We start from the raw sequence: 12,407 nt of genomic DNA, 5'->3' as shown, positions 1-12,407 counted from the left end.
TTAATGTATTTCAAAGCCAGCTCTTGAAAAGATTAGTTTGGATGTAGATGGTGAAAATCTATTGAATGATACTGAAAATGCTGGTCAGGTGTTTTCTTTTCGGGAATTCACTGATAAAGAAGTCCTGGATGCTTTGTTAACATCATACAAAACTCCACAGGAGCTGATCATTTGGAGCCTGGTCTGCTTAAGTGTGCAGCACACCTTATTGCTGGCTCGGTAGCCCACATTTTTAATTTAACATTGTTATCAGGAAGTATTCCAAAAGCATGGATATTCACATATGTGCTGCCACTCCATAAAGTGGGATAGAAATGATCTTGACAACTATAGCCTCATTTCAAGGCTACCTTGTTTAGCTAGTACCGTACAACTTAAATGAATAGCCTTGGCCTTTATTTGCTTCAGTCACTGTACACAACCGGTGCTTATTAGAGGCTGGCTTCTATTTGAGCCAGGCGTCTATTTCCTTAATGCACACAACGTTTTCTCAATAAAATATTGAAAAGACTACCACACTGTTTATTGTGACCAGTATTGTGGCAAATAAAATGACCAAATCCATCCCATATCAGACATTGTGCTTCTTTTGAGCTTCAGCACTATTCTCTCACTCTTTGCACCTTGTATCCCCCGTAGTTGCAGGGCGATCACAACAGATAGATTTCAGTATTCAACGTTTGTCCAGATGCCTTCAATACTATCCACGAGGGGCAAAGTGAGTACGTAGCACTTTCTGCTTAACAGTCAAGATTTTTCTGTTTAACAACCTTAACGTATCCTATCCCGCAGCTCAACTTACCCCATACCCAGGACCGCTTGGCACAACTTGAATGAATTCTGATTATTTCCATGGATACGCAGCATCCTAAAACATACTGTATGTAGATATCTGTTAGAAATAATAATACATTTCCCTTGATGGAGTGATCCTTAATGTAAAAAAGGTCTCAACTTACCCCACTCTCCCCTACCTACTTTCACTTCACCCATAAACATTTATCCCTCGGAAGGGTCTTTCCATGGAAGCCTTCACCCTGTGCATGCGGCTGGCCACCGAGCTGGCAACAGGCAGCCGTGAGATCATCCTGTTTGCATACTGCACAGAGTACTACGACAAGCTCAACGTGTGGAGAAAGGCTGACGGCACCTACGGCCTGTGTATGAGTGTGGACGGGACCCACCTGTGTCTCACCCGGGAGTCTATGTCAGGCATGGTCATGTTCTACATAGACGGGAAGAGTAGCATTAGGAAGGTATATAAACTGGAACGAAGCACAAGCTGTCGGTACAGTCATCCTGGGACAGGACCCAGACTTCTGAAGGAGGTTGACACAAAGCAGAGTTTTGTCGGAGGGATCATAGACGTCAACATGTGTGACTACGTGCACTCCAATGTCATGATGGAAGCTTTGTGTGCTGGGAAACGTGTGCCCAAACAGAACATTTTTGACCGGGAAATCAAAGAGCAACGGGAACATCAAGGTGATCACTAAAGACAGTGGCGGTCGGTGCCGTTTACGAGAGAGGACGATTATTAGAATTTTTATGAGCATAGCTTTTTTTCTATTACAGCTTATTGGATATCTGTCACATATTCCATTCACCCAGGTCAATATAACACGGATAGGTTTCGGCTACTTACGACATGATACTCAAATTTTCCTTATACCCATCATGAGATTGCTACAACCTAGCCTATGAATGAAAGTTTACAACGTGGGTCGAGAGACATTTGAGAAATCAATACCGCCTTCCACAACATTTCCTGCATCTAGCTGATTTAGGGTGTAATCATTAGTCCAACAGTTGCAAACGAGAGCTTCTATTGGACAAATTCAGGGATGTTTATCCCCGTTTCGTTTAAGAAACGTTTTTCAAACAAAATCGGCGGAATGAATACACCCTGATCACATGCAAACACAGTTCACTTTCATAGCAGCCAGATCATATAATTCCTTCTCGCATCTACACGCTCTTCTCTTCTCCTCTCAACTTTTCCCTTCGCCTGTGGGCTTCAGTGCACAACACTGAAAAAAATATTTTCAAGCTAAACCTTCATATCATAACTGCTACACACAGCCTACATCGTTGTCACCATATTAGCCAAAGTCAAGTCAACAGCATAGCTACTAGAACTAACGCATTATTAGACCCGCTACAGTACAGTGTACAGTTAGCAAGCAGTTTAGAAATTACACAGGCCGACCACGGTGGTAATAAATATATAAAACCAAAAGCTTACCTTGACTTGGAAGAGTTCTAGTGTTGGATAGCCATAGCCAGCTAGGTAACATAGCATCTGTCTCTGTTTGAACTGGGTGTTTGAGTAGGCTAAACTATCTAGCTAGCTTAATTTCCTAGCTAAGTAAGTGAAAGTGAAAAATCCTAGTGCGTGCAACATTGCAGCACAGGTTTGAGCACTGATGTAATCTCATAGATGAACAGCAGGGGGAAATCCATTATTAATTTGGAATGACATAGAGCCCCACAGTGGAGGTGTCATAATACCCATAAAACCTAGCAGTCAAACAGGGAAATGGTTACAATCACCTTGTCCAAGATATTTACACTGTTATCAAAACGTCACATGCCTACACGAAACACATCCCTTATTTTAAGTGTTTCTAAAAAACACTTTGGGAAAAATGATTGGAACCATTTCCCTGTTTGACTGCTAGGTTGTATGGGTATTATGACTCCTACTGTGATTCTCTATTGCAGCCGACTTTAACGGCAAGTCCAGACTGACTGTTCTACAAATCACCTTGCATCACACCTTGTTTTACAGACGAGCTTAAGGTCGAGTTCCTCCCCAACTACATTGTAGACATACCAGATCTTACAACACCTGAATAGGTATTTAACATATCAGCTAATCACATCATATGACATAGCATATGATCGACACCTTCATTTATTTTATATTCACCCCAAACGAATAGCAGGTGAATAGCATGCGATTCTCATGCTTATGTTCGAGGTCAGAATGCACATAGAGAAAAGTGCAAAAGAGAATTATGTTTCATTTACCTGAGCTTAACTCAGGTTGGAATTCACCCACTCATCAGGCAGAAACTCGACCTACCAGTATATCAAGCAAGTAAAGTTGTGCAAGTGTAGCATCAATGCTAAAATAGCTACAAAAGTTGCACACAAAACGTACAATGTGATCATTGTGAGAGATGCTTTTTAGAAATACTATTCTAACATTTCCAATCCATGGGTGTCCTGTCCAGTATTCTCCAATATTGCACAAGGTCATTGTAGTAAGGAAAGATTCCATCAGTAGTGTCCCAATAGTTTTTTAATTTGTTTTCTTTACTTGTCTCCTTCCCTTCAAGGCCTCTTAATTTCATCTGATCAATCACTTGTTTTGAAGGGTAGGCAGGAGACAGGGGAGGGAAGCCATTGCAGACAAGAATTGGAACATGGCCAGTGTATAGTAGTGGTTAAGGGTGAGCCCTAAATGCCACCATATTTTATATTTAGAGCACTACTTTTGATCAGAGCCTCATTTATCTTGGTCAAAAGTAATGTTGATTGGGAATCGGATGCCATTTGGGACGCAGAAAGAAAAACTCCCCACGAGTAAGGAATGAGGAAGTGATACATTTTCACACCAGGGGTATGTGACAGTTGTGACTAGAAGGAGTACAGCTAAAGACAAGATTTACCATTGAACTACAGCGAAAGTTTGGAGTTGTATCACTCAGATTTGCTCAAAGTAAAAATCTATACCGTACAATTTCAATTAAACACAGAGTCTCAAATAGCCCTGTCCCTTTTAATAGCCGGGAAACAACATCCATTTCAGCAAATAAACTACTGTTTCAAATAAACGGCAGGTCTAAATAAATTGTTTACGAGATTACAATGAATTACCAGGTTTAATGTTTGATTTGTAAGATTAAATAATTCAGTAATTACTCAAATTATGGCAATCATCAGTTTTTAATGCCAATAAGAAACTGCTAGCCATTGGCTGCTAACAGCTGAGAACTGATAGCTAACTGGCAAGCACAAAAACAGTTAACAACTTCGGGAGTGCCGACCACCAGAAATTGGCTGATCGACCTCTAGTGGCGAAAGTATGAACTTGCCGAAAATGCACATTCAAAGAGGAGAAAGATTATTCTGTCAAATAAATGTTTTTCCGAAATAGAGGCATACTAAGATTAAAGAAACGTGACACAGTGTGTCAATGATAACACAGTGCAGGAAATGAAGACATTGATTAAAATGAATGCTGGAATGAAACAATTAACTATGTAAATGATAAAATATCTAGGTGAACAAACAGTAGTGTACAATGTATTATTTCCCACCGGGAAACGTATCCAATTAATCACCAGTGTACAGATACAATAACCAATCCAATTTGTCCTACTAAATGCCAATGCAGCCTAAATTTGGTCTTTACGAATTAAAACTCTGTCCCTATTGGCTACCTGTTATCTGCACATTGTTGTCTAGCTGCTGTCAGTCCACTCATCTTGGTCTCCAAGGAAAGCTCTGCACCTCTGTCAGATTCTTAATTTGGCTGATTGGTTCTCATTTTCTGAATCCATTTTAATGGATTCATTAATTTGCTCATTCATTGGTGCAGTATCCTAGAACTGATTGTATTCTGCTTAAATTAAATTTTAATCCATTGGGTTCTTGGTCACCTCCCTGACCAAGGCCCTTCTCCCCTGATTGCACAATTTGGCCGGGTGGCCAGCTCTAGGAAGAGTCTTGGTGGTTCCAAACTTCTTCCATTTAAGAATGATGGAGGCCACTGTGTTCTTGGGGACCTTCAATGCTGCAGAAATGTTTTGGCACCCTTCCCCAGATCTATACCTTGACACAATCCTGACTCAGGGCTCTATGGAAAATTCCTTCGAGCTCATGGCTTGGTTTTTGCTCTGACATGCACTGTCAACTGTGGGACCTTTTATAGATAGGTGTGTGCCTTTCCCAATCATGTCCAATCAATTTAATTTACCACAGGTGGACTCCAATCAAGTTGTATAAGCATCTCAAGGATGATCAATAGAAACAGGATGCACGTGAGCTCAATTTCAAGTCTCTTACAAAGGTTCTGAATACTTACATAAATAAGGTATTTCTGTTTTACATTTTTTAGAAATTTGCTAAAATGTATAAAAACCTTTTCTCTTTTTCATTATGGGGTATTGTGTGTAGGTTGCTGGGGATTTTTTTTTAATCAATTTCCACAAAATGTGGAAAAAGTCAATGGGTCTGAATACTTTCTGAAGGCACTGTATGTCCTTGAATCGATCACTTTAAAATCACACACAGACTAAGTTAAAAAACTTCTTCAGGATTGATGGGTCCCCTGCGGGACGGTTGAACTAACGTAGGCTTATGTGATTAGCATGAGGTTGTAAGTAACAAGAACATTTCCCAGGACATAGACATATCTGATATTGTCAGAAAGCTTACATTCTTGTTAATCTAACTGCACTGTCCAATTTACAGTAGCTATTACAGTGAACAAATACCATGCTATTGTTTGAGGAGAGTGCACAGCTTTGAACATAAAAAGTTATTAATAAACAAATTAGGCACATTTGGACAGTCTTGATACCGAATTTTGAACAGAAATTCAATGGTTCATTGGACTAAAACTTTACACATAACCTCCTACCATCTAGTGGCCAAAATCTAAATTGCACCTGGGCTGGAGTAATACATTTCAAAGATGATTGTACCAAAAAAATACAAAAGAACGGTTGGTTTTCTCTTTGTATTATCTTTAACCAGATCTATTCTGTTATATTCTCCTACATTCCTTTCACATTTCCACAAACTTCAAAGTGTTTCCTTTCAAATGGTACCAAGAATATGCATATCCTTGCTTCAGGGCCTGTGCTACAGGCAGTTAGATTTGGGTGTCATTTTAGGCAGAAATTGAAAAGAAAACGGGCCAAAGGGGCCAAAGTACTTCCTCTTTCAAAATATAATTCGGTGAATCATGCATGACTCCATCATTTGTAACAAGTTTCAATAAAAAAAAATTGGTAGCATTTCTATGTTGAAGATTGAAAAAGAATTTGGTGCATTTTTTCCCCATATTCCATCCAGTTCGCTTTATTTTTATAACATTTTATAACTGGATCTTTCTTGAATAAGTTCCTCCATTTCTTTTTGTTTTTCCTCTAACTTATTCTGTGCCTCTATGGTACAGTTTTTATTGCTATCTAACTGTACTGTTAGTTCTTCAATTTCCTTTGTTAATATGGACTCTTTTGATCTAAATTGCTTTTGTTTTATAGATGAGTACTGAATTGCATGGCCTCTAAAGGCACATTTAAAAGTGTTATGTCGGAAAAAGTCAGTAATAAATTATTCTATCCTAGTTATAAACAAGTTATCATCCAGTAGGCTTTGATTAAATGTCCAATATCCTCACCCATGTGGAAATATTGTAAGAGTAATATATACTGCTCAAAAAAATAAAGGGAACACTAAAATAACACATCCTAGATCTGAATGAATGAAATAATCTTATTAAAAACTTTTTTCTTTACATAGTTGAATGTGCTGACAACAAAATCACACAAAATAATCAATGGAAATCCAATTTATCAACCCATGGAGGTCTGGATTTGGAGTCACACTCAAAATTAAAGTGGAAAACCACACTACAGGCTGATCCAACTTTGATGTAATATCCTTAAAACAAGTCAAAATGAGGCTCAGTAGTGTGTGTGGCCTCCACGTGCCTGTATGACCTCCCTACAACGCCTGGGAATGCTCCTGATGAGGTGGCGGATGGTCTCCTGAGGGATCTCCTCCCAGACCTGGACTAAAGCATCCGCCAACTCCTGGACAGTCTGTGGTGCAACGTGGCGTTGGTGGATGGAGTGAGACATGATGTCCCAGATGTGCTCAATTGGATTCAGGTCTGGGGAACGGGCTGGCCAGTCCATAGCATCAATGCCTTCCTCTTGCAGGAACTGCTGACACGCTCCAGCCACATGAGGTCTAGCATTGTCTTGCATTAGGAGGAACCCAGGGCCAACCGCACCAGCATATGGTCTCACAAGGGGTCTGAGGATCTCATCTCGGTACCTAATGGCAATCAGGCTGCCTCTGGCGAGCACATGGAGGGCTCTGCGGCCCCCAAAAGAAATGCCACCCCACACCATGACTGACCCACCGCCAAACCGGTCATGCTGGAGGATGTTGCAGGCAGCAGAACGTTCTCCATGGCGTCTCCAGACTCTATCACGTCTGTCACATGTGCTCAGTGTGAACCTGCTTCTTCTGTGAAGAGCACAGGGCACCAGTGGCGAATTTGCCAATCTTGGTGTTCTCTGGCAAATGGCAAACGTCCTGCACGGTGTTGGGCTGTAAGCACAACCCCCACCTGTGAACGTCGGGCCCTCATACCACCCTCATGGAGTCTGTTTCTGACCGTTTGAGCAGACACATGCACATTTGTGGCCTGCTGGAGGTCATTTTGCAGGGCTCTGGCAGTGCTTCTCCTGCTCCTCCTTGCACAAAGGCGGAGGTAGCGGTCCTGCTGCTGGGTTGTTGCCCTCCTACGGCCTCCTCCACGTCTCCTGATGTACTGGCCTGTCTCCTGGTAGCGCCTCCATGCTCTGGACACTACGCTGACAGACACAGCAAACCTTCTTGCAACAGCTCGCATTGATGTGCCATCCTGGATGAGCTGCACTACCTGAGCCACTTGTGTGGGTTGTAGACTCCGTCTCATAATACCACTAGAGGGAAAGCACCACCAGCATTCAAAAGTGACCAAAACATCAGCCAGGAAGCATAGGAACTGAGAAGTGGTCTGTGGTCACCACCTGCAGAACCACTCCTTTATTGGGGGTGTCTTGCTAATTGCCTATAATTTCCACCTGTTGTCTATTCCATTTGCACAACAGCATGTGAAATTTATTGTCAATCAGTGTTGCTTCCTAAGTGGACAGTTTGATTTCACAGAAGTGTGATTGACTTGGAGTTACATTGTGCTGTTTAAGTGTTCCCTTTATTTTTTTGAGCAGTGTATATGCCAATTATGTCACAACCGTCGTCAAGAATGGACCAAGGCGCAGCAGGTATGTGGATACTCATGTTTTTTAATTAAAAAAAAGGAGTAAAGTATCCACTGGACAAAAACAATAAAGACGACAGCAACAGTCTTGCAGGCACATACAACGCAGTGCAAGGACAACTACCCACTATCCCAAAGAAAAACACACCCTTCTATATAGGACTCCCAATCAAAGGCAACTCAACACACCTGCCTTCAATTGGGAGTCCAATCCCCAACACAAACCCTTAACATACAAAAAACCTGCCACATCCTGACCAAAACTGATACAATACCTCCCTCTGCTGGTCAGGACGTGACAGTACCCCCCCCCCCCCCCCTCAAGGTGCAGACCCCGGAATGCACCTAAAAGAAAAAACAAACCCCCAAACAACAAAAAATTATCCCCCTAAACAATAAGGGAGGGAAGGGAGGGTGGCTTCCGTCAATGACGGCACTGTGCTACACCCTCCCTCCCCAACCCACCTCTCCAGGAGGTGGCTCAGGTGCAGGACGTGGACCACGCTCCACCTTCGGCATCGCCCACTTCGGTGTTGCCGATAGCTGCGCCGGGCAGACGGGCCACTCGGGTTGACCCTGGAAGACGGACCACTCTGGCTGGACCGGAGGACAGGCGGGCCGCTCGGGCTGGCCCGGAGGACAGGCGGGTCGCTCGGGCTGGCCCGGAGGACAGGCGGGCCGCTCGGGCCGGGCCGGAGGGCAGGCGGGCCGCTCGGGCCGGGCCGGAGGGCAGTCGGGCCGCTCTGGTGGCTCCGGGCAGTCGGGCCGCTCTGGCGGCTCCGGGCAGTCGGGCCGCTCTGGCGGCTCCGGGAAGTCGGGCCGCTCTGGCGGCTCCGGGCAGTCGGCGGCTCTGGCGGCTCCTGACTGGCGGGCGGCTCTGGCGGCTCCTGACTGGCGGGCGGCTCTGGCGACTCCTGACTGGGAGGCGGCTCTGGCGACTCCTGACTGGCGGGCGGCTCTGGCGACTCCTGACTGGCGGGCGGCTCTGGCGACTCCTGACTGGCGGGCGGCTCTGGCGACTCCTGACTGGCGGGCGGCTCTGGCGACTCCTGACTGGCGGGCGGCTCTGGCGACTCTTGACTGGCGGGCGGCTCTGGCGACTCTTGACTGGCGGGCGGCTCTGGCGACTCTTGACTGGCGGGCGGCTCAGGTGACTCCTGACTGGCGGGCAGCTCAGGTGACTCTTGACTGGCGGGCAGCTTTAGCGACTCTTGACTGGCAAGGCTGGGCTGACGCACTAGACGCCTGATGCGTGGGGCTGATACTGAACGTGCCAGCCTGGAGACACGCACCTCCATGCTAGTGCGTATAGCGGGAAACACCGGACCGTCGAGGCGCACTGGCGGTCTTGAGCGCAGGGTTGGCATCACCCCTTCCGGCTCGATGCTCCCCTCACCCTGGCACATGCGGGCGCTGGTACAGGGCGGACTGGCCTGTGCGTTCGTATAGGCGAGATTACGGCTCTTCCTTGGCCTGGCCAAACTACCCGTGTGCCCCCCCCAAAAGAATTATTTGGGGTGCCTCTCCGGCTTCCTCGCCAGCCGTGTTCCAGCATAACGTTCGCGTTGGTTCCTCTGTCCAGCTGCCTCCACTCTCCTGAGTGCTTCCACCTGTTCCCATGGGAGGCGATCCCTTCCGGCCAGGATCTCTTCCCAAGTGTAGACTCCCTTGCCGTCCAGGACGTCCTCCCATGTCCATTCATCCACCCGGTTCTCCTGTGGCTTCCTCCTCTTCTGCTGCTTGGTCCTTTGGTGGTGGGTAGTTCTGTCACAACCGTCGTCAAGAATGGACCAAGGCGCAGCAGGTATGTGGATACTCATGTTTTTTAATAAAAAAAAAAGGAGTAAAGTATCCACTGGACAAAAACAATAAAGACGACAGCAACAGTCTTGCAGGCACATACAACGCAGTGCAAGGACAACTACCCACAATCCCCCCAAAAAACACACCCTTCTATATAGGACTTCCAATCAAAGGCAACTCAACACACCTGCCTTCAATTGGGAGTCCAATCCCAACACAAACACTTAACATACAAAAAACCTGCCACATCCTGACCAAAACTGATACAATACCTCCCTCTGCTGGTCAGGACGTGACAAATTATGTGATGATCCGACCGCATTCTGTCCCTATCAGGGGCGGAAATCCCGGGGGGGACGGGGGGGACACGACCCCCCCATCCTGGGAAAAATATGATTTGTCCCCCCCAATATATCACTGAAACATAACTATGTAATTTAAATAATATTAATAATACGCAATGAAAGCAATTGTGCTGATTATAGACACTTAACAGCGCGTTTTTAAGTTTCAAAAGATTGCGACCCCCCCACCCTTTTCCTCACAATGGTTTGATCCACTGGCAAGGTAACAGAGGGGTCGTAGCCACTGTCTGAAAGGCACTCAATGAACGTAACTGACGTGAGGTTAATCCAGTCAATCGCGCACACACACTAGCTGAATATGCAGAGCTAGCGCGCAAATATTAACTATTAAGCTAGCTAGTACCTATTCCATTTATGTGGCCTCGTCAAAGATGGAATCTTTGCTATCGTCAATTTATTCCGAGATCAGCATGCAGATGATGTAAGTTAGTGCTTCAAAGTCCCTGTGATAAGCTTAGCGATAAACTGAAGTCCAAACTGAACAGAACTACACTCTCTTCTACCATTGTCTTAAATATATTTAATTGTCTCGTTGCAAAAGCTAAATTGTCGCAAGGGAACTTTTATTTATTTATTTATTCATTTAACGCGGGTAGCAAAGATTATAGCAAACACCACTGAAACTGAATTAGTGCTCGCTAGCTTTGCAAATTCAGCTATTGTTGGAAGCCAGCCAATATGAAACAAACTATTACAATTACAAAAGGTTGCAGCATATGTTGTGTAAATGGTGAACTCATACAGCTGTCAACTGTTGTCATTTTAATCCCTTTCACATTTGCTAGCTACCTTTTAGATCGAAGCCCAAATAGAATGATAAAAAATAAGATGATAGAAGCCCATCTCCTACTGTAAATAACCTACACACTGTGTGTGTGTTTAGCCAGCCAGCCAGCCAGGTAGAAAAATGGCAGAAAAATAAAAGACGGACATCAGAGTATTTTTCAGTACACCAAAACGCAAAGTAAGAACCCTAGTAGCCTAATATCTCAAAGACTAGTTGATAAAATGTTCATAAGTAAGAAATGAAATTCTAATAGAAATGTTTCACAATGATGTCATTAGGCAGAGCAGGCAACAGATGGCACACAGACAGCAGAGTTGGGGACAGATATGCAGGGACAGACTCAGGTAAGTTTGTTTGTTTTGAGTCTTTGTTTGGCAACATTATGAAAGGTTCTCAATTTTTTTTACTTGTAAAATAGGAACATAATTGGAAAATGCCATGGATACCCCCACTCTCAACTTAAACTGGTGACTGAACTAAGATTTGTTAAAGGCAATGGTATTGCTGTTGTGAGTAGTTGTGTAGTTTTGGGTACCGGTAGTTAGGAGTACGGCAAACACCTTATTTCTTTGGTTCCTCAATATACATTTACCATATTACAATGTAGGCTATGTGTTACAGCACTACTTTTGGTGTCCCCCTCAGGAATTGCTCTTGAGAAAATTTCATGGAATTGTCCCCCCCAAAGTTGATATCAGATTTTCGCCCCTGGTCCCTATAAACACTTTTTTTAAACTTTTGGTGCCAGAGAGAATGACATAAGAAAGTAATCAAGACGACTAGCTTGATTAAGCCTCCGCTATGTATATCTCACTAGGTCAGTGTATTTAAGCCTCCGTATATCCACTAAATATATCCATATATCCACATTCATGATTTCCTTACGTGCCTGAGGGTGATAGTTTGTAGTGTGATTTCCTTTACGGTTCATAGAGATATTTAAAATCATGTTAAAATCCCCCACCATAATAATAGTCTAGTGTTACTTGTGGAGTTGATAAATTCTTATATATATTTTCATTATTTTGACCGTATTGGTTAATAAGCCATATTTGTTTATTGTCCAATAACATATTTAAAATAATCCATCTACCTTGATAATCTGTTAGGACACCAATCTACTACTCTGAGACAAGCCCGAGTATAGCCCACGAAGATCTCCCCCACGGCACGAAACCATGGGGGTCGCCAACCCGAACAGGAAGATCACATCAGTGACTCAACCCACTCAAGTGACACATGGAAGAGCACCAGTAAGCCAGTGACTCTGCCCCCTTAATAGGGTTAGAGGCAGAGAATCCCAGTGGAGCGAGGTGAACCGGCCAGGCAGAGACAGCAAGAGAAGTTTGTCGCTCCAGTGCCTTTCCGTTCACCTTCA

The 12,407-nt window shown here is 44.2% G+C and overlaps 1 pseudogene; it reads left to right on the top strand.

Annotated features, from left to right (window-relative positions):
* Positions 1–998: 998 nt before the first annotated feature.
* LOC115191625 (pentraxin fusion protein-like) lies at positions 999–2,801 on the top strand (annotated as a pseudogene).
* Positions 2,802–12,407: the final 9,606 nt, after the last annotated feature.

This window comes from Salmo trutta, chromosome 4, assembly GCF_901001165.1.
Source record: "Salmo trutta chromosome 4, fSalTru1.1, whole genome shotgun sequence".
Classification (NCBI taxonomy): Eukaryota; Metazoa; Chordata; class Actinopteri; order Salmoniformes; family Salmonidae; genus Salmo; species Salmo trutta.
The sequence above is the reverse complement of the archived record's forward strand: the minus strand, read 5'-3'. Positions and strand labels throughout refer to the sequence as shown.